The sequence below is a fragment of the Dermacentor variabilis genome, chromosome 7 (genome assembly GCF_050947875.1).
Source record: "Dermacentor variabilis isolate Ectoservices chromosome 7, ASM5094787v1, whole genome shotgun sequence".
Lineage (NCBI taxonomy): Eukaryota > Metazoa > Arthropoda > Arachnida > Ixodida > Ixodidae > Dermacentor > Dermacentor variabilis.
Window position 1 is genome coordinate 69481339 of NC_134574.1, and position 21109 is coordinate 69502447.

Genomic DNA, 21109 nt, shown 5'->3' on the forward strand with positions numbered 1-21109 from the left:
GGATGGTAGGCAGTTGCCCTCTTGTGACTTGCCTGGCTGCATTGCAGAATGGCTCGCGTGAGCTCTGCGGTACAAGCCATACCTCTGTTGGTGATGAGGACTTCTGGAGCACCGTCTCGCAGCAGGGTGTTCTCGACGAAAAATTTCGCCACTTCGGCTGCGCTGCCTTTCTGTAGAGCTTTAGTTTCAGCGAAGCGGGTGAGATAGTCCGTCGCCACGACAATCCACTTATTTCCGGAAGTTGATGTCGGAAACGGTCCCAACAAGTCCATCCCGATCTGCTGAAAAGGTCGGTAAGGAGGCTTGATCGGCTGTACACATGGCCGGCTTCGCCGCAGTGGTAGCAGAGCGGGCGGTGGTCGGGGGCCCACCAAATGTCTGTCTTCCTCGTGTAGGTGCGCTGGGCGACGGGTGGTCGTGTTGGCGGCGGCGGGCGACGGAATTGCGGCGCTACAGGGCCCTTGCGCGGTCGCGGAGGGGGACCTTGACGGCGTGCGACGGCGGCGTAAGTCATCGCTTCTAGATGGGGCTGCGGTAATTGTGGTTGCACCTCAGGAACTCCAAGCGATCGGTGCACCTCGTCTTTCACGATGTCGGCGATCGAGGCCACTTGAGGCTGCGACGATGGCAAGACCTTGCGCTGTTCTTCGCGCACTATGACCCTGATGGTCTCGCACAGATCGTCCGTGGCCAGTGATTGAATCCCGGCGTAGCTTGTTGGCTGGGTGCGTCGGTCGAATTGCCGGTTCCGCAATTCCAGTGTCTTGTCGATGCTCGTCGCCTCACGAAGAAACTCGTCAACGGTCTTCGGTGGGCTTCTCACCATTCCGGCGAAAAGTTCCGCATTTACACCACGCATCAGTAGGCGGACTTTCTTCCCCTCGGACATTTCTGGGTCGGCGTGCCGGAACAGACGGCTCATTTCCTCAGTGAAGATCGCGACCGTCTCATTCGGTAGCTGCGCTCTGGTCTCCAGTAGAGCTTGGGCTCGCTCTTTTCGCACGGCGCTTGTAAATGTTTGCAGGAAGCCGCTTCGGAAGAGGTGCCACGTCGTCAAGGTGGCTTCTGGGTTGTCGAACCACGTCCTGGCGGCGTCGTCCAATGCGAAGTAGACATGTCGTAGCTTGTCGTCGCTTGCCAAGCTGTTCAACGTAGCGACCCTCTCATACGTTTCCAGCCAGCTTTCCGGGTACTCAAATGTGGAACCGCGGAACGTCGGTGGTTCCCTGGGCTGCTGCAGCACGATGGGGGACGTTGGGGCTGCCATTGGCGTTGCCTTGGTCACAACCTTCTTGGTCGTCTCCGGTAGAAGTCCGTGCTCCGGGGACAGCTGTTGAAGACGGCGGCTTGCTCGATGGTCCAGGACTACGTTGGTGTTCTCTTTGCGGTCCAGGCTTGGATGACGGTTTGCCGGGGGCGTCCGGTACATGAACAAAAAGCACCTCCACCAGATGTCACGTGGCGGTGACGTTGAAGAACACAGTAGCAATACTGTGAAAGACAAAACTAACTTTTATTAGGCGAACCTGTGCCGACAAGAGAGGGTACATTTAAAGCACAACGATAGCGGCGAACACGGTCGGCGATCGTCGAGAATCTGATCAACGGGTCAAGCGCGTCGGCTTTTATGGAGCAGTCGTGGAATGTTCCAAACTAATCGCTCGGACCCGCGTGCCTTCCACAAAGTTCTACACCATTCGCGTCAGGCGATGAAATCAGATAACACAAGGTTCGGCAACAACAGAAAGCAGGATAGAAGCAACGCTAACGTTCCAGACACTTCGGATAGATGCAGGCGCATCCCGCGCTGTGCGATTACTTTTGTTAAGCGGCGAAACGTGGTCGCCCGATAAAGATAAGTACACGTGCCAATATCAAATGAACGAGCTTCGAAGAATCACTGCGATTATAACCATTTAACGCATGGACAATCACGTGGAAGAGGGTGTTACGGGATCTCACGTAATATTCGCGAGTATATTCCTGATTCTCTTCCATATTGGCATCGGTATCAAACGATCAGGCTTCGAAGGAGCTCTGTTATAGTGCCCACGAAGTATACGCAAGACCACGTGGTGAAGGATGTCGCGTGACCTTGCGTAACATTCGCAAGTCCACATGTGATTCACAAACACAGTGAGATGAATGTGAAAGGAATCCGAATCGCAAGAGCTATGCGATGGTATGCATGTAGGGAACATCAAATCACGTGGGAGACATTATCCCGTGACCTCACGTATATTTCGCTGGCCCATACGTGATTCGCAATCACACTTACGTGGATATAAAACGATCGGGCTTCGAACAAGGTCTGCGATGGCACGCTTTCCGCGTACGTAATACCACGTGAAAAATAGTCACGTGAGATGACGTAACTTCAGCCACACCGTGGGTAATTACTAGCCATGCCGACAGGGATATCAAACAAATGCGAAAATCAAAAGCTATGCGATGTTGTACACGTAGTTAACGTTAAATCAAGTGGAGAAGGGTGTCACGTGACCTCACGTATCTTTCGCTTGCCCATGCATGATCCGCAACTATACTTACATGAATATCAAATGATCGGGCTTGGAACAAGGTCTGCGATGGTACGCGCTTCGAGCACTTCAGACTACGTGGGAAAGGGTGTCACGTGACCTCACCTACTTTCTCGCGAGCCCATGAACGATCCCCAACCATACTGATATGGATATCAAACGATCGGGCTTCTAACATGGTCTGCGATGGTACGCGCTTCGCGCACTTCAGACCGCGTGTAACAGAGTCACGTGACATCGCGTAACTTTAGACAGACCATGTGTAATTACCAACCATGCCGACTATGGATATCAAACGAACGGGAAAATCAAAAGGTATGCGGAGGTATACACGTAGTTAGCATCAATCACGTGGGAAAGGATGTCACGTGATCTCACCTACCTTTCGCTAGCCCATGCATGAGCCCCAACCATACTGACATGGATATCAAACGATTGGGCTTCGAGTAAGGTCTTCGATGGTACGCGCTTCGCGCACTTCAGGCCACGTGGAAGAGAGTCACGTGAGATTACGTAACTTTTGCCAGACCATGGGTGATTACCAACCCTGCCGACACGGATATCAAACGAACGGAAAAATCAAAAGGTATGCGATGGTACACACGCAGCGAACCTCAGAGCAGGTGGTGAACGGCAGCACGTTGTTTGATGTAACCTTTGCAACCCATAGATGCTTCTCAACCATATCACATGGATACTATACGAACTGGCTTGCAAGAGGCTCTGCGATGGTTCCCACGAAGGGCACGTCATACTACGTGAGAAGGTGTGTTATGTAACCATACGGGACTTTCTCCAGTCATTGGGTGATTCAAGGACGTACTCGTACGTACACTGAAATAATGGGAATTGAACAACCAGTGTGGCTTTCAAACCAGTGTGACTTTGCCACACAACCCCACGAAAACGGAGGTGAAACGCGCATCACGTGCCTTCACATAAATCTGCGTTGAACGTAAATAATGGCTGAATCGATTGCCTTGGATATCACGGCGAGCGGAATTTACCTTGAAAGTGACGTGGTACTGAGAGAAGACGTGAATTGTTAATGCTTGCCATAATTTTTTTTCTTTCCGGGCACACACACAGGGCGACTGAAATACTTCCAAAGTTTGGTTTCAGTAGTTGCTGTTCACAGATTAACGATGCTATCGAATTGTTGTAATGGTCTCGTTCATCCGGATGCTGTGCTACATTGTGCGTAATTACTGCACACTGAGTCAGAATCTTCAGGGGACATGTTTGCAAACATCGAGAATGAATTGCGTGCTAATAAAAGTGATAATTTTTTCTTCCACTTCCATTCGAAGAGGTCACTCTCACCCCAGAAATGGATTTTTTTTTGTTGGGAAATAAAGCTATTAGGAAGCTCAGGCAGTCATGGTAAGCGATAATTTGATATAGGCTTGTTATGTAAACATGTTTGCTAAAGCTCGGTGGTGCCTGCCAGGTTTGATCGTTGCATAAACGGCCCTCTGTCTAGATTTTGGTTTTACACGCGCGTTGGTTAACTGAGCAAGTTGCCCCAAATGAGCTGCATGTGCTGTGGAGAAATCTCGAAAAAGATGTCACGAGAAAGCGCAGAGATGCAGGGGAGAAAATTCACTGACTTGTATCCTTTTGATGTACATAGCGTATGATATGACACATTCTTGCTATTTGCGCACCTCAGTGCAGCGCGAAGCGCCGATATAGATAAAGATGGCGAACTGAAATAGTAGAAAAAAATTAGGAAAGATATAGTACAACGCTACATAAGTTAAAGCATTGCGTTGGTTGAAGTAGAGAAATAATACGAAGAAAATTCTCGCCGATGTTATTCTCGTCACATATTCCGTTCCGTCGAGTGACGAATTGGAGTGAAAGCTGGCACTCAGCTTGTTCTAGCCAACGTCAAATGGCGAATATTTAAACAAATATATAGAAATGATCGTTATTACCTATTACGCGTAGTCATGCTTCTCCTCACCCAGGGTTCGGAAAGGTGCGTATCTCTTTTCACATAGTAAGGAAGTTTGTTCAGTGATAACGCACAAAGCAGCCCAGCATTCCCAACAACGAGCCCATAACAGTAATTCGATGGCATCGTTAATGTGTGGAGGGAGAGCAACTACCGAAGTAAAAATGTGCAACTATTTCAGGCATCTTGCCTGTGTGCGGAGAAAGAAAAATATATGGCAAGCTTTACCAATTCATTTCGTTATCAGTACCACATGGCTTTCAAGGTAAATTCCTCTAGCTGTGAAATCTACGTCAACCGGTTGAGCAGTCATTTCGATGCAGAATCACCTAAAGTCACGTAACGCACTTTTCACTTCTGTTTGTATGGTGTTGCTTGGCCAAAGACGCACTGGCTGTTTAATTTCCGTGCGTTTAGTACGCTTGTTGTTACGGTTGACTGTGTGCGGCTATGAATGAAATGGATGCCAAGCACTTGAGACGACGTGCCTGATCGTCACGCTTCTCAGCATCAAAAAACTTGTCCGTTGTGGGTGTGCGATGGGATTATGTACCACTACAAATCCCACTCTCCCTTGTCCTACGTTCTTTCCCTCTACGCCAAGGTATGGTATCACTACCAATTCCTCAGTGCGGGTTGGCCAGTTGGTCGACCAGTGTGTTGACACGATGTGACCTATGCTCTCCACCACTACACCAGTGAGTGGTATTTCTCCGTATTCCTCTGCGTAGATTTCAAGTCAGTGGTTTTTCTCCGTATTCCTCTGTTTTCCTTGTCTCTGTAATTTGTTTATTTCATATTTTCTTTCCAATTTCTTCGCTTCCTATCTTCTTCTCCCCTTCTATTTTCATTCCCTCCTCCAGAAAGAGTAGGCAGGCGTTGTGCCCGTCTCGGTCACAGTTGTTAGCTTGCTTCCGACCTGTTTTTTTTTGTATGTTTGTAAGTTTCCATACCTAATAATGCTAATCTTAATAATGTGTTGTTGCAGATTTCTTTAATGATGGTGGGCAGATTGTTTTAGAAAAGCTGGCCACCCTGTATACGCAATGCCTCATGACCTCGAGCGTACCCGAATCTTCGAAGAACGCTAACATAATCCTAATCCATAAGAAAGGGGACGTCAGAAATTGAAAAATTATAGACCGATCAGCTTACTCTCCTTTGCCTACAAAGTATTTACTAAGGTACTCGAAAATAGAATCAAGAACACATTAGACTTCTGTCAACCAAAGGACCAGGCAGGATTCCGTAAATGCTACTCAACAATAGACCATATTCACACTATCAATCAGTTTATAGAGAAATGTGCGGTATATAACCATCCCATATATATATACTTTCATTAATTACGAGAAAGCGTTTCATTCAGTCGAAACCTCAACAGTTATGGAGGCATGGCGGAATCAGGGTGTAGACGGGCCATATGTAAAAATACTGAAATATATCTATAGCGGCTCCACAGCCACCGTAGTCCTTCATAAAGAAAGCAACAGAATCCCAATAAAGAAAGGCGTTAGGCAGGGAGATACGATCTCTCCAATGCTATTCACAGCCTGTTCGCAGGGGGCATTCAGAGAACTGGATTGGGAAGAATTGGGGATAAGAGTTAATGTAGAATACCTTAGTAACTTGCGATTCGCTGATGATATTGCCTTGCTTAGTAACTCAGGGGACCAATTGCAATGCATGCTCACTGACCTGGAGAGTCGAAGCAGAAGGTTGGGTTCAAAAATTAATCTGCAGAAAACTAAAGTCATGTTTAACAGTATCGGAAGAGAACAGCAGTTTACGATAGGTAGCGAGGCACTGGAAGTGGTAAGGGAATACATCTACTTAGGGCAGGTAGTGACCGCGGATCCCGATCATGAGATTGAAATAGTCAGAACAAAAAGAATGGGCTGGGTAGCGTTTGGAAGGCATTCTCAGATCGTGAACAGCAGGTTGTCATTATCCCTCAAGATAAAAATGTATAACAGATGTGTCTTACCAGTACTCACGTACGGGGCAGAAACCTGGAGGCTTACGAAACGAGTTCTACTTAAATTGAGGACTACGCAACGAGCTATGAAAGAAGGATGATGGGTGTCACGTTAAGGGATAAGAAAAGAGCCGATTTGGTGAGGGAACAAGCGCGAGTTAATGACATCTGAGTTGAAATCAAGAAAAAGAAATGGGCATGGACAGGACATGTAATGAGGAAGGAAGAAAACCGATGATCATTAAGGGGGACCGACTGTATTCCAAGGGAAGGGAAGCCAAGCAGGGGGCAGCAGAAAGTTAGGTGGGCGGATGGGATTAAGAAGTTTGCAAGGACAACATGGCCACAATTAGTACATGACCGGGGTAGTTGGCGAAGTATGGGAGAGGCCTTTGACCTGCAGTGGGCGTAACCACGCTGATGGTGGTGATGATGACGATAAATACTATGATGATGAATATGTGGTTCGACCAGTGTGCTGACAAGGCCCTCTACCTGGGAGCAAAAGGGAGTGAAGTTGTCGGGATGGTGTAGCGTATAAGGACATAAGCGAAACGCCACGAACAGATCTCCTCTGCCTACGCGTGAGGGAGCACGCATGCGGAACATTCGCTCACCCGCAATGATGCATTAAACTTCTGGTATTTATTTTTGCATAACAACTTCTTTCCTGCCTTCTTTCCTCTCCGACGTTCATTCTGGTTCGAACTCCAATAAGACGCTGTTGAAGGTCGCCGAAACACTGTCCACCTGACGTCTTTGTCCGTGAATCACCGGTCCCGTGATGGTACGTGTCACACTTTATCACGTGGTCTGACGTGCTCTTCGTGGGTACCATTGCAGAGCGTCTTTGAAGACAGTTCGTATAATATCCATTTGAAATGAAGTTAAAATAAAGGAAAAACATGACTGGGAAGCATTCATGGGCCCGCCAAAGCTATGTGGGGTCCCATGATACCCTTCGCCAATTGGTCTGACGTTCGCAGCGTGGTTACCATCGAATAGCTTTTGATTTTCCCCTTCGTTTGATATCCATGTCGGCATGGCTGGTAACCATGGTCTGGCTAAAGTTACGTGATGTCACCTGACTCTTTTCCACGTGGTCTGACGTTCACGAAGCGCGTACCATGGCAGACCTTGTTCGAGGCCCTATCGTTTGATATCCATGTCAGTATGGTTGGGGATCGTGCATGGGCTAGCGAAATGTAGGTGAGGTCACGTGACACCTTTTCCCACGTGACTTGATGTTAACTACGTGTACACCATCGCATAGCTTTTCATTCCCGCGTTCGCTCGACATCCATGTCGGCATGGTTGGTAATTACCCATGGTGTGGCTAAAGTTACCGGATGTGAAGTGACTCTTTTCCACGTTGTCTGAAGTCCGCGAAGCGCGGACCATTGCAAAACTTGTTCGAAGCCCGATCGTTTTATATCCACGTCACTGTGATTGGGAATCACGTATGGGCAAGCGAAATGTACGTGGGGTGAAGGGACAGCGTCTCCCAGGTGATTTGACGTTCGCTACGTGTGTAGCATCGCATAGCTCTTGCGATTCCCGTTCGTTTGACACTCATCTCTCTGTATTTATGAATCACATGTGGGCTTCCAAAAGTTACGCAAGGTCACGTGACATCCTTCACCACGTGGTCTAGCGTACCCTTCGTGGGTACTATAACAGAGCCCCTTCGAAGCCGGGTGGTGATAGCGATGCCAATATGGATGAAAATCAGGTATATGGTGGCGAATATAACGTCAGATCATGTAACACCTTCTTCCAGGTGATCTCAGATGCGTTACGTGGTTATAATCGCAGATATTGTTTGAAGCTCGTTCATTTGATATCCATGTCAACGGGCTTTGTAATAAACAAAATGATGAGAGGTCACGTAACGCTCTTTTTAGCCTGTTTTTATCAGCTTACGAATCAAGTTTGTTGCTGGATGCCCCTTTGTTTCAGCGCATGTCAGTAAAGACATCAAAAATAGCTACGTGTTGCATGACCTGTTAACGGCAGTAATGTCCATATCAATGCAATATTTGGATGATATTTCACGCGGGAAAGGCAGTTCCATGAAAATTCTCTGCAAGAAAGCTCTTCACTTTTGTTTGGTTGGCGCAAAATTATAACATTTCTTCAATATTTTGAACATCCTAGAACACCTCCGAAAATGCATCTTTGGATTAAATTATTTGGCGCTGAGATTAAATTTAAGGCAGCTGAAATAAATTCACTGGCGCTTGAATTAACTTAAGGGGCAAATCGAGAAGATTCGAATGTGCGGCTAACCAGTTATTTAAACCGGATATTTTCAATATCCGTTTCTCAAAATCCGGATAACCGGTTTAACCAGTTTTCGAGACCGGATTCACTTCCCTCCGGTTAAACCGCATAGCCTGTTTGACGTATATATGGAAGCACTACCCAGCACCAGGGTAGAAATTAGTGCTCGTGACACAATTCCCGTTTACCTGAGGGTATAGCAGCTAAACTAGCTGTGTTTTAAGTCTTAATGTAGTGTGCACACTGTGACCTCATCAGCGTGTGGAAAAAAATGCCGGTCTTAACCGTGTCTATAGGACTATGTTTACAGATATTGCTCATGTACAAATAATGAACATACGTAAGGACGTAGTAGTAGCCTTTCTTGCAACTACTTTAGACAATGGAGCCTGTACACCTCTTTGTGATATTCTCGTATCGCGCATCAATAGTTCAGTATGACATCGCACATCGAAGAGGCACTGTGAATGGAGCCAACGTGACGAGAATCGTTCACAGCTACGTATCCTGAACACCCCCACTATTAGCCCCGGAATAACTTCAGTTTACACTTAGTAAATACCAGTAGTCATCCTTGCAGCAAAGCAAAATTACAGGACTTTAAAGACCCTTCTTCAGCTATCCAAGCTCTTTTACTCATTCTTTGAATAAGTGGCATCTCATAGAAACGAGAAGTATTTCGGCAGGAAAAATTCAAGCTGTTGCCACTTTTTAGCAATGTCGCAGATTGCTTCCACTTTGGTAACGCAAGACGTTAGCTCGTCTACCTTTCATCTCTGCATGAACATATTAGAGCAGGAGACACTTCCTCAGTAGATCAAAGTGAGCAATTCCGATGCACTAATGAAACTGATGTACGCGAGGGTATCATGAGTCAACAAGGCCAAGTGGTGCACCGAAAGCGACGCGCCACATAGTTCAGTGTGAACGCATAGCTCTAGAAATAGAAGCTAAGACGCTTTCGCTTGCTCGACGGCAAAAGTGGAAGCAGGGCCCTAAGGAACTTCCGGTCACGTTCCTTATTAGTCTGCTGCGTGGGAACTCAAAGCGTATTTCCGAGATCTTCCGCCGTGCGGAAAGTCTGTTTTTAAGTTTTGAGATAAAAGACTAAAAGACGTGCGCATTACCCTTCAGGACTAATTCCTAAATATTTTCGTTTATCTTGCGGCAACCCTGACAAGTAAAATTGTTATGTTTAGAGGAAAAGTCTTCTAAAACGGCGGGCTTAGAATTTAACCCACTCCAGCTACACGATATCACCGCCACTTCCCTTCTTGCTTAGCGGGTTACTTAAGTGAGCAAAGCCGGGTGTAGTCCAGGGCCCGTGTTTGTAAACAGCGAAACGCGGATTCTTGCCACAGTACGATGAGAGACGCTCAGACAATTGCGGCGACAATCTAGTGGCGTAATTTCTTTCTGTCTCACCTGGAAAGTGCGCGCGGTCACTTCTTGTAAATATTGTCTATGCGACGTCTAACGCAGCCAGCTGTCGGAAAAGTTACCTCCTAGAAGATAATAGCAGATGTTTAAAATGCAGCAGATCCAATCAGTTTCAATCTATATAGACAGCGAAACTTTGTGTGAGGGCATAAAGAGTCGAAACAGGAGTTTGTTTATAGACTGTCTAGATAGAATGATACGGAAGGCATCATTCCGACCTACTAGAGCGGCTAATGCGATGCCGCAGCCACTGCCTGCGGTGTGCGAAGGTGAGTTTTCTGGTTCTTTTTGTTTGAATTTTTAGCCGCCGCGAATGGATGATTGGTTGGATGCTATTGGCGTACTCTTTGAAATAGGTGGTGAGTAGCCCCATCAAGATCTTTTTACTATTTTGCCGATTGTTCCACTTATCTTTTTCTAAATAAAAAAAATGTTCACGGTGTTCAGAGGCGAGCGCCATCTGGTGCTGCCGGAAGGAACCCAGTAGAGCGTGCAGCACGGGTCCTTCACTGTGAGTGGTTTCACTATTCGGCTAGAAAACAGACACGCAGCACCCACGGTCACGAAAACGCGGCTAGTTTGCAACGAAAAGGTTCAGTTCTAAAATGCCCAGAGCGATCGATCCACTTGCAGCAAAGCGCCATCCGCCATCTTCCCGAAGGGACTATAAAATGTAACTCTTAAACATCGCTATTCTTATGCTGTTAGGCTGACAGCATGGCCCTGCGTTTAGCTGCTACCCTCACTCTTGTTTTGCTCTGTTCTGCCAATGCTGTTCGCTCCTAGATGCAATTCGAGGTGTCGGTTGCAACCCCGGAGAACAGCTCGAGCTCGGGAACTCCTCGGTGCATCCTAGGACCGGCGGTCGCTACGAACCCCAGTAAACCTCCTTTATAAGTGGTGGAGCCGTGCAAGGTAACGTTCCATTCGACCATCCTGGAACTCTGTTCTCGGACGCTACCCTCCACCTTGCCGGACGCCGACCAGCAGACTCTTGCATCGCCACCCGTCCCTCGCCAGCGGGAGCGTCTTATCTTCAGCGGAACCGACGACAACGTCGTTGAAGAGTGGCTGTCGTCCTACGAACGGGTGAGCGTTCACAACAAATGGAATGACTCAGACAAATTGGCTTACGTATCAATCTACCTCGTGGGCGTGGCCAGCCTCTGGTTCAGAAATCATGAAAGGGATATCCGAACGTAGTCGGAGTTCAACACGTCGATTACAGAAGTATTTCACTGACCCGCCGTCAGGAAACTCCGAGCCGAGCAGCGTTTGCGTACACGCGCACAGGACACGGGTGAGACATTGGCCAGCTATATAGAAGACGTGCTAGATTTTTGCAGGCGCGTGAACGCTGTCATGCCGCAAGCGGAAAAGATCAAGTACGTCATGAAGGGAATCGATGATGACTCGTTCCAGATGCTTCTGGCCAAGGACCCGCGCGCTGTTGGCGACGTCTTCAGCTTGTGCCAGAGCTATGATGAATTACGTAACCAGCGAGCTCTGACAAGGCGACATCCCACACCAAATGCGGCGTCACTCTGCAGCCTGACCTCCGGCCCAGAACAAGCCTCCCTGATGACCCAAATCAAGGATTTCTTCCGCGAAGAAGTCGCACGACAGCTATCTCTGGTGTCCGTCCCTCAGGGGTCTGCCAGCACTTTACCACCTCATCTCCGTAACGTGATCCATGAAGAGGTCGCAGAAGCGCTACCGGCTGTTCACCAGCAGGATGTCGTGACTACACCAGTCACTTATGCTGCAGTTGCTGCAATTGCCCCTCGCATTGTGCTCGTGCGTCGTTTCCAGCAGCCTGTGCACCGCCCTCCCCCTCCCAACCCCTGGACCACCACAGCCGTTGCTAACCCATGGCGTCCGCCGGACAATCGCCCTATATGCTTCGCATGTAGGTGTCCCGGTCATGTCGCAAGGTTCTGCCGCCGCCGATCGCAGGCGTTCGATGACGATCGCCGAGCGCCCTATGTTCCGCCTGATTCAAATGCGGCTTACGGACCCTTCGACCCATCACCAGCTCGCTCCCAGACTGATCGCCGTCCTCGCTTCGAACGCCTCCGATCACCCTCTCCACGTCGCCGATCGCTTTCCCCTATGCGTCGCCGACCCGTCTCTAACGAAGAGGGAAACTAGGCGACGCAGTTCTTGAGGCAAGAACTGGGCAAGTGTCGACATGCCGAAGTCCTCTTCCGTTACCTGCCTATTGTCATTGAAGTGTTTATCGAAAATGTCGCCACAGTCGCCCTCGTCGGTAGCGGTGCCGCTATTTCAGTTATGGATGCCAGGTTTTGCCGTTCGCTTCCTTAAGTGACGACGTCTCTGTCTGGATTGTCGCTTCGAACGGCGAGTGCTCAGTCAATTTGCCCTACCGCTGCTTGTACTGACCGTGTGACCATACAGGACGTTTCGTACACGATTTAATTCATAGTTTTTTCATCGTGCTCCCACGCCGTTATTCTAGGATGGGATTTTCTGTCACGCCACAATGCCATCATCAATTGCGCTCGGGCTGAGATTGAACTTTTCCACCTTGGTGACCTGGCCTCCGTCGATACTCATCCTGCCGCTGAATATGTTGTGGAAGAAGACACCTGTATTCCCCCGTGTTCTTCAGCATACGTACGAGTCTTCTGTAGTATCATATCCGACGGGACGGTCTTCTTCATGCACTCTCATTACTTTGTTACCCGAAAAGCGCTTTCTTTGCCGTTTGCAGCTCTGGACCTTGCCGCCGGTGTCAGCACGATGCCCATTTACAATCATCTTTCATCGCCGCTATCACTGCTTCGCCGCGAATGCCTTGGTTACATCGAGTCGGTCGATTCAACACGAATTGTCTCCGTCCTCGACGAAGTGCTTTCTACTGCCGTCCATGAACTGAGTGCCCTCTCCGTACCCGACTCTACATGGACTGGTGTGTTCCGCCCATTCATCGCCGAAGATCTGACGCACTCGCAGCGATCTAAACTTCTCGCAGTCCTTCAGCACCTCCGCCGTTCTTTCGACGTTGCGCAAACATTTTTTGGCCGTGCATTGACGGTCGAGCATTACATCGACACTGGCTCTCACTCACCGCTGCGACAAAGACCATATTGCGTTTCCGCTACGGAACGTCGCGCCATTGCAGACCAGGTCGATGACATGCTCCGTCGAGGCGTCATTCAACGTTCCCAAAGCCCATGGGCCTCTCCCGTGATCCTCGTCACAAAAAAGGCGGTTCCATCCGCTTCTGTGTTGATTTTCGACGGTTGAACAAGATCACGCTGAAGGACGTCTACCCATTACCACGCATCGGTGACGCTCCGTACTGTTTGCAGGGAGCCGAGTTCTTTTCTTCGCTGGATATGCGGTCAGGTTATTGGCAGGTTCCTATGGCAGAGGGCGATCGCCCAAAAAGTGCCTTTGTTACACCAGACGGCTTGTATGAATTCACAGTCATGCCTTTCGGACTTTGCAACGCACCTGATACGTTAGAAAGAATGATGGATTATGTTCTGCGTGGCCTCAAATGGAAAATCATTCTTTGCCATCTTGACGACATTGTGGTGTTCGCCCCTGATTTCGGATCGCACCTGCTCCGCCTCCAGCACGTACTCAATTGCTTGACCAACGCCGGGTAGCAACTTAACCTGAAGAAGTGTCGATTTGCTGTTAGTCAGCTCACAATTTTAGGCCATGTCGTGTCAAAGGAGGGCATTCGCCCGAATCCCGAGAAGCTACGTGCGGTTACTGCGTTCCCAAAACCTACCACTATGAAAGAGCTACGCAGTTTTATCGGCCTCTGCTCTTACTTCCGGCGATTCGTTCGAAATTTCGCGTCAATTGTATCGCCTCTCACACAGCTCCATGGTGGCGCTAGAAATCTCTCATCATGGTCTCCAGCCTGTGACGAATGCCTTCAAAACCTTGCGCCGTCTTCTCACAACACCACCCATTTTTCGCCATTTTGACCCTCAAGCGCCAACCGAAATCCATACCGATGCAAGCGGTGTAGGCCTTGGCGCTGTGTTGGCACAGCGCCAACCTGGCTACACAGAATACCTCCTCGAATACGCGAGTCACACGTTAACCAAGGAGGAGACGAATTACAGCGTTACAGAAAAGGAGTGTTTGGCCATTGTGTGGGCGCTTGGCAAGTTTCGCCCATATTTATACGGCCGATCGTTTGGCGTAGGGACCGACCACCACGCACTATGTTGGCTGTCGGCGCCAAAGATCCATTGGGCCGGCTTGTCCGCTGGGCATTGCGAATCCAAGAATAGGATATCCACGTGGTTTACCGTTCCGGGCGAAAGCACTCCGATGCTGACGCGCTATCCCGATCGCCGCTTTTCCCGAAGGCCAGTGACGACTCCTCCTGCAAGCGTACATTATCCTCTCTGGACGTTGACACTATCGCTGCTGCACAGCGTAATGATCCCTAGACTGCATCTGTGCTCGACTTTCTCTCGGGTGCGTCGAAAGTTCCGGCGTCACGTACGCTTCGGCCCCAAGTGCCTCATTTTGCGATTCGCGACCAGCTAGTATATGGACGCAACTATGCCCCAGAGGGACGCACCTGGTTACTCGGCATTCCGAGAGTCTTGCGATCAGAGCTCTGCTCCTTGTTCCACGTCGACCCTCAGTGTGGCCACGCGGGAGTCTTCAAGACGTACGAAAGACTTCGACACCGCTATTCCAAGTGCGGAATGTACAATTTCGTTCGAAAGTTCGTCCGCTCTTCTCATGAGTTCCAACGCCGTAAAGCGCCACCGCACAGCTCTGCCAGTAAACTCCAGCCTTTACAATGCCCATCCCGACCCTTTGATCGCGTGGGCATAGATCTCTACGGGCCACTTCCGTTGACTCCTACCGGCAACAGGTGGATATTCGTTGCGGTAGACCACTTAACCCGTTATGCGGAGACTGCTGCTCTACCAAATGCTACAGCGCAGGAGGTCGCCAATTTCACGCTTAGTCGTTTTCTCTCGAGAGAACATCACCCGTTAATTACCTGGTCGAGCCGCTAACGCCACTGTCCGACATGCGACGTCGTAACCGCGAAGTCGTTCACGTTCAGCGTCTCAAGCAGTATCACCATTCTACCGTCCTTCCAGAAAACTAAGTCGCCAGGCTGGTTCCTTTATTTCCGCGAGGCCATTGTAAGGAAGATGACGAAGGTGCGCACAGAGTCAGCAGCATCGACAGCACCAAGCGCGGAGCAGATTCTCGAGCTCGGAAACTGCTCGGTGCATCCAAGGACCGGCGGTCGCTACGAACCCCAATAAATCTCGTTTATACTTATGTGCTTTGGACATTAAAACTGAGTGCTGGTCTTCCTCTAGTTTTGTGCGTTATACGAGACGTGTAGCTGATTTTACAGGTGCCCTCGGCATACTGTACGACGCAGGTTGTTTATCTTGAGAAGTTTTTATATGGTTACCTCTTCAAGCGTTCCGGATTGTGATACTGCTGTTATCCACAATGTTTCGCGCTGTCCTAAACTAACCGCAGAAGAAACGAGCTCACGATTTGATACAAATAGGGGGAAACGGTCAAATTTAATGTCTGACGAAATGTTGACGTTCTAGGTTTAATTACAGGAGTTAGAAATAATTACTAAGCCTTCGTTTTTTTCATATTCTCACGCCTCATACGAGGTCTGCAGTTACTTTCTCCGGTGTCTCCGCTTAACTAAACAAGCCACCTTATTATTTTGCGAACAGGGGCGCGCTATGGGTAATGAATAGCTTTCATTAAAGGTGTTTGGGTTAATTGCAGCCTTAGAGTTAGATATACAGAATCAAGTTTTCCCTACCTCTATGAGTTTGGTTTGTCACTGGTGGAAAATTGAGCCTGCTGCATTGGGATACCTACAAGAGGAAGCAAAATGAAATTTAACAGGTTCTTTCAAATCTGAGACTGCGAATTTACATTTACTGGATCAAAATTGCCTTTTGGAAAGAATCCTTTCGCAAGCGGTCCAAAGCCTTATATATTCATTTTTTTTTGTTTACTAGTGTCCTGAAATTACTTCTGTGAAAACTGTTGTCCCAGGTGGGAGGACACCGTCAGGCGTTACTTCCTAAATTTTCTCCTCTCTTCCACTGTGTAAACATGCACTTTATTAAAGTCAATTCTTTTCAGTTCAATTGACAACAAATTTATATAAGCCGGCAATAAGGCACGCCTCATTGTTTACGCGTGGGAATAATTAAATGTGTTTGGCGTAATTACGGTCGTTGCAGTCAATTACAAATTCGTGCACTTCGACGCGTTATCACTCTGCTTTAGTGGCAGCTGGAAAGTGAGTCCTTTGCCCTGGTGTAGCTAGCAGTTCAACAAGGATAATACTTAGTAAACATGGGGGAACGCTAAGCGAACTTGTGTGCCAAGTTATGCTCATGTGCATGAAGTGTGGTTTTGCAGCTGCGCTTCGATTGTAATGTCACCAACTATGAAAACTACTGCGCTAAGTGGTGCAGAAAGTCAACAACGTCGACGGGCAAATCTCACTGTGGTCCGGCGAGGGATACGCCAGCGTGAAGCAGAACGGTTTCCCGCCTCCGCGGCTCAAGCTGCAAACTCTGGCACTCGCATTCCTGAAGCTGAGCGCGTCGCAACTCATTCGGCTGCTAAAGACACTCACAGCAGAATGCTCGTACCTTTGCCGAAGCAATGCGATCGCCGGCCCGCAAATTGCGCATCTTTCGCTGCAGCGGACTAGGAGAGCACGAAGCAAACATGCAACAGCTTCTGTGAAGACCGGTTTCATTTTCGTGTTCTACTGATTCCCATAAAAGAAGAATAAAGCTTATCATTTTTCATCTAATTTCATTTCTCTATATTTGCTGCATTTGATTTAAAATAAACAATTTCCCCTAGGCTTTCCTTGTTGTCCGTGTCTGTTGATTTTGTATGGTTGCACCTGGAACGAGAGGCTTGGCGCATATGCTCCACGATTCTAGGTCTTTCTTCTGCAGCCTGTTGACATAAAATCAGTTGAAGAACCACCGACCTCCCTGTTCTGTTCTGTTTTACTCCGAATATTTCTTTTCCTTCCGAAACGCTGCAAATTAGTCTAATTACATAAAATCAAGCTAGCCCAGTTTTCTGTCATACGTTCTTCATTTTGGATTAGTGCGGCGGATAGGAGCCAGCGTGTGGAGCCTCTGTTCATGTGTTTAGCTATGCACCGCCCGTGCTGACGTGGTAACCCTTGTGGAAACCATGATGCGACGATGTGCAACACGTGCTGTCGCAGAGCCAGAAGGGCACAGTTCGACTCGGAGTACGTGGATAGTCGAAACTAGGGTGAATCATTTAGGTTGAGATGAATGAGTGTTTGCAGGAGAAGTCAGTGTTCTAGTGTATCCGTGAATAATATGCAGTCTTTGTGGCCGAATGTGTCTGTCCTATGCGGGCATACCGTCGTGAGGCCTCGTATAGGGCACCCTGTGGACGTTTTAAGTGTCCATGCAGTGTACAGACTGTGACGTCATCGGCGGGTGGAAAAAACATACTGATGGTAACTGTTTGTATATGATTTCGTTCGCAGATGATACCCACGCACAAACAGTAAACATACTGGAAGGCGTACTAGAAGCGTTTCTTACAACTTTTGGTAAAGGAGCCTCCCTACTTCCTTGCGATAGTCTCGCATACTACGTTAATAGTACAGCAAGTCAACGAATACGAGTAACACATTGAGAACTGAGCCATATACATGACATTTCCTCACGCCTAGGTGTCCTGAACACCGCCCACAAATATCCTGGGCATTGCCTCAGGTTCAGCTCAATAAATACTGTTAGTCGTTCTCTTCCAGAAATGCGAGAGACAAGAGATATCAAGGCACTTCTTCAGCTATCATTGTTCTTTTATTCATTCTGTGTATAGTGGGTATTTCACATCAACAATCTGTATTTCTGCCAGCAAAATGCAAGCTGTTGTCCCTTCATAATAAGATAAGTGCTTCCACATCGGTAATGCACGACGTTACCTCACCTACCATCGCTGCACGGACATGGTCGAGGAGGACACACTTGATCAAAAAAATAAAGGAAGTGTACAAATCCGATGCACTAATAAAAGTGATGTACGCGAATATTTCAGGAGCCAACAAGGCAAAATGGCGCATCAATGCTCTCTGCAACAAACGGCATCCGTTCATAGGCCGAATTTCTTAACCAATGGTTTTCTTTGCTAACTTTGTCATTGTTTCGAACGTGCCTCACGGCTCGGACGCTGCCGCGTCTCTGTTATAGCTAGCATCACCACTCATTGCTGCGCATGATAAAAGAAAAAGAATGCGAAATGAAAAACAGGGATTCCAATGGGCAGCAGCTGTTATGCATGGCTTCAAGGCCACCGTCAGTCATTCATGCGGCTAAGAGTGACATAACAAAATACCAATGAAAAAGATTTTAACAACGGACAAAATACTTCCAGTGGCTTTACCAAGAAATAAAGACGAAGCAGTTGTGCCAGACGCTGGCAGAAGAATCTAACAACGATCCTCGGGCGCATTTTCCAGAACCGCGAGCCCGGGTACGGGACCTGACTAGGCTTCGGACGTGTCGTATCAGGCCGCCTTTCAAGCTGCTGGCATGCTGGTAGCCCCAGCCATATTTTACAGCGAAGCTGTATAGCTCATCGTCCAAGGAATTTTTCTTGTCTTTGTGCTAAGCAAAAAACTCCCCATGCGTGGGCCGACCGCGGAGATGGTGCAATGCCTGGCCGACCTGCGGCGGAGGTGCAGTTCGCCATTAAGGGGCCCACATACAGAGCTTCGCACGTCATCCTTCTTCCCAAAGTACGTACAAGGGCACTGATATTTTTTTTCCTTAATGTGCTCTGCCATCTACACTCTCAAGACAGTTGCAAACTTTGTGGTGTATATTTGCCACCGAACAATAATCGTCGTCTATCTTGCCCGCATTTCCTTTCTTTAACGCTGCGAGCCCGGTACTTCCGAGTTAGGAAAGGCATGCTCGTTATCAGCATGACAAAGCATTCCCGACAGGAAAGTAGCTAGCGCAGCGTTTTAACAAAGGAGACGCAAGAAAGGCAGATGACGATTATTGTTCCGTGGCAATTATACACCCCAAGAGTGCACCTGTTTTTATAGTGACGTGAAATTGACTACGCTCCATAGCTCGGCAGCAAAACGGCTCTAGTGTCTACTCTTGTCGTTGGCTATGTTACCAGGCCCCGCACACTTTCAAGTTCTAGCGACGGCCGCAGAGTGCGAAAAATCAACCGCGGCGCATTCCAGCATAAGCGCGTAAGTGGAGTTACTATAATTTGGGCGCATACTTTAATTTCTATTTTTTATGCTAGGGGTGCTCAACGCGGCTCAATATTTGATCTACAAAGATACACATAATAACCGTCAAAGATAGTTAACGTGTAACATTTTGCAAAATTACCAGACAATTGTTTTTATTAAACTTACATTATTAAAGCCTGTGCCTTATTACCTAAATAAAGGTTTTCACACCTCACTGACATGTGATAAGCAGCAGCCCACCGCTATCGATTGCAGTGCGTGCGGTTTATCGATTCAAATTTACGCAGGTTATATTTGTGAACGGGGAGGTCGTTTCCTTCATGCAGCATCATGCAGGTTCATCCTAATTAGCCAACAATACTATCTCAGCCAGTTTGCGCACCCGACATTCGATAGCCGCTACCTGGCGATCGTGTTTAAAGACGGTGAATTTTGTCAGCTGCGGCGTTTCAGTGGCGTAATGGCTACACGCACGGCTTCCATCGTCAGTGATCTGCCGCGTCTAGGCGCGTAATGAGGTGTTGCTTCAAAAAAAAATGTGCTAGCTAGCGTGAAAACTGGTTGCTGGAACCAAGCACAGTCTGCCTGGAAACTACCCAAGAAAGCGGATTAACCTTGCAGCCTCTGGGTGTGTACACCGGTGAGTCAAAAAACTGCTTCGTATTTTAAACTTTCAATTTCTTCGGATGCAAAGCGCGTGAAACAGATCCCTGTGTTCATTTCTTTTTCCAAAGTGGAAAATCATAGTAAAGGTATTGCTCTCCAAAGGCATTTTAAACAAGGCTCTTGTTATCTTGCCGCGTTGCGAAAATTCCTAACTCGGAGTGCAGTATAAAAAATAAATAGTTTTGGCTGTGTCTGCAAGAACGATACACTGCGATAAATTCGCAGCACATTAGTGCAAGTGTACTTCCGGTGACACAGTTGGATTAATATCATTTGATACGTAATAAAATTACGGTGTTTACTACCTAGTGGCTGGCAAAAAATTTAACCGAGGCTTCACAAAGCACAGCTCGCACTAGGACACCATTGAAAGAAATGCACACTCAAAGCAGTGTTGTGTGTGTATGTTTTCTGTCACGGAGCGTTTTGTGCACTGCTCTTAGTCATACATGAATCACAAATTCACCCACGCTTCCACCATAGTAACTGAGCCTTTCTTCTTTTGCCTCCAGCCTCCAAGATGCTGCTCATATTTGATCACCACTTTGGACTCTATTGTCTCTGGACGTACAAGTCACCAGTGAATGTGTCACCACCGAGCCAGAACCCTCGCAAGGTATGTTTCTGAACAATTCAACTAGAACTGCGATTTGTTCATTTATTGGACAAACTTTTGTTTCGGCATTCTTTGCCTGCGTGTTTGTCATGGCTTCATGATTTCGCTTTTGAGGAAGAAGGACAAAAGAGAGATTATTGGTTTGCAAGCTGCCCACGCCAAGCCATAAGAAGCTCAGCGGACATCATAATGACAACAGGTCTTCTTCAACTACGTGCCTCACCATGAAATGTTTGCAAGTTTACCATATAGAGGGCTGTGAGCGCTATCAGGAAAGCAACAGTCTACAATTTTGTGTCGCACCGAGCGGGAATGCTAAAATTTGACATACAATCGG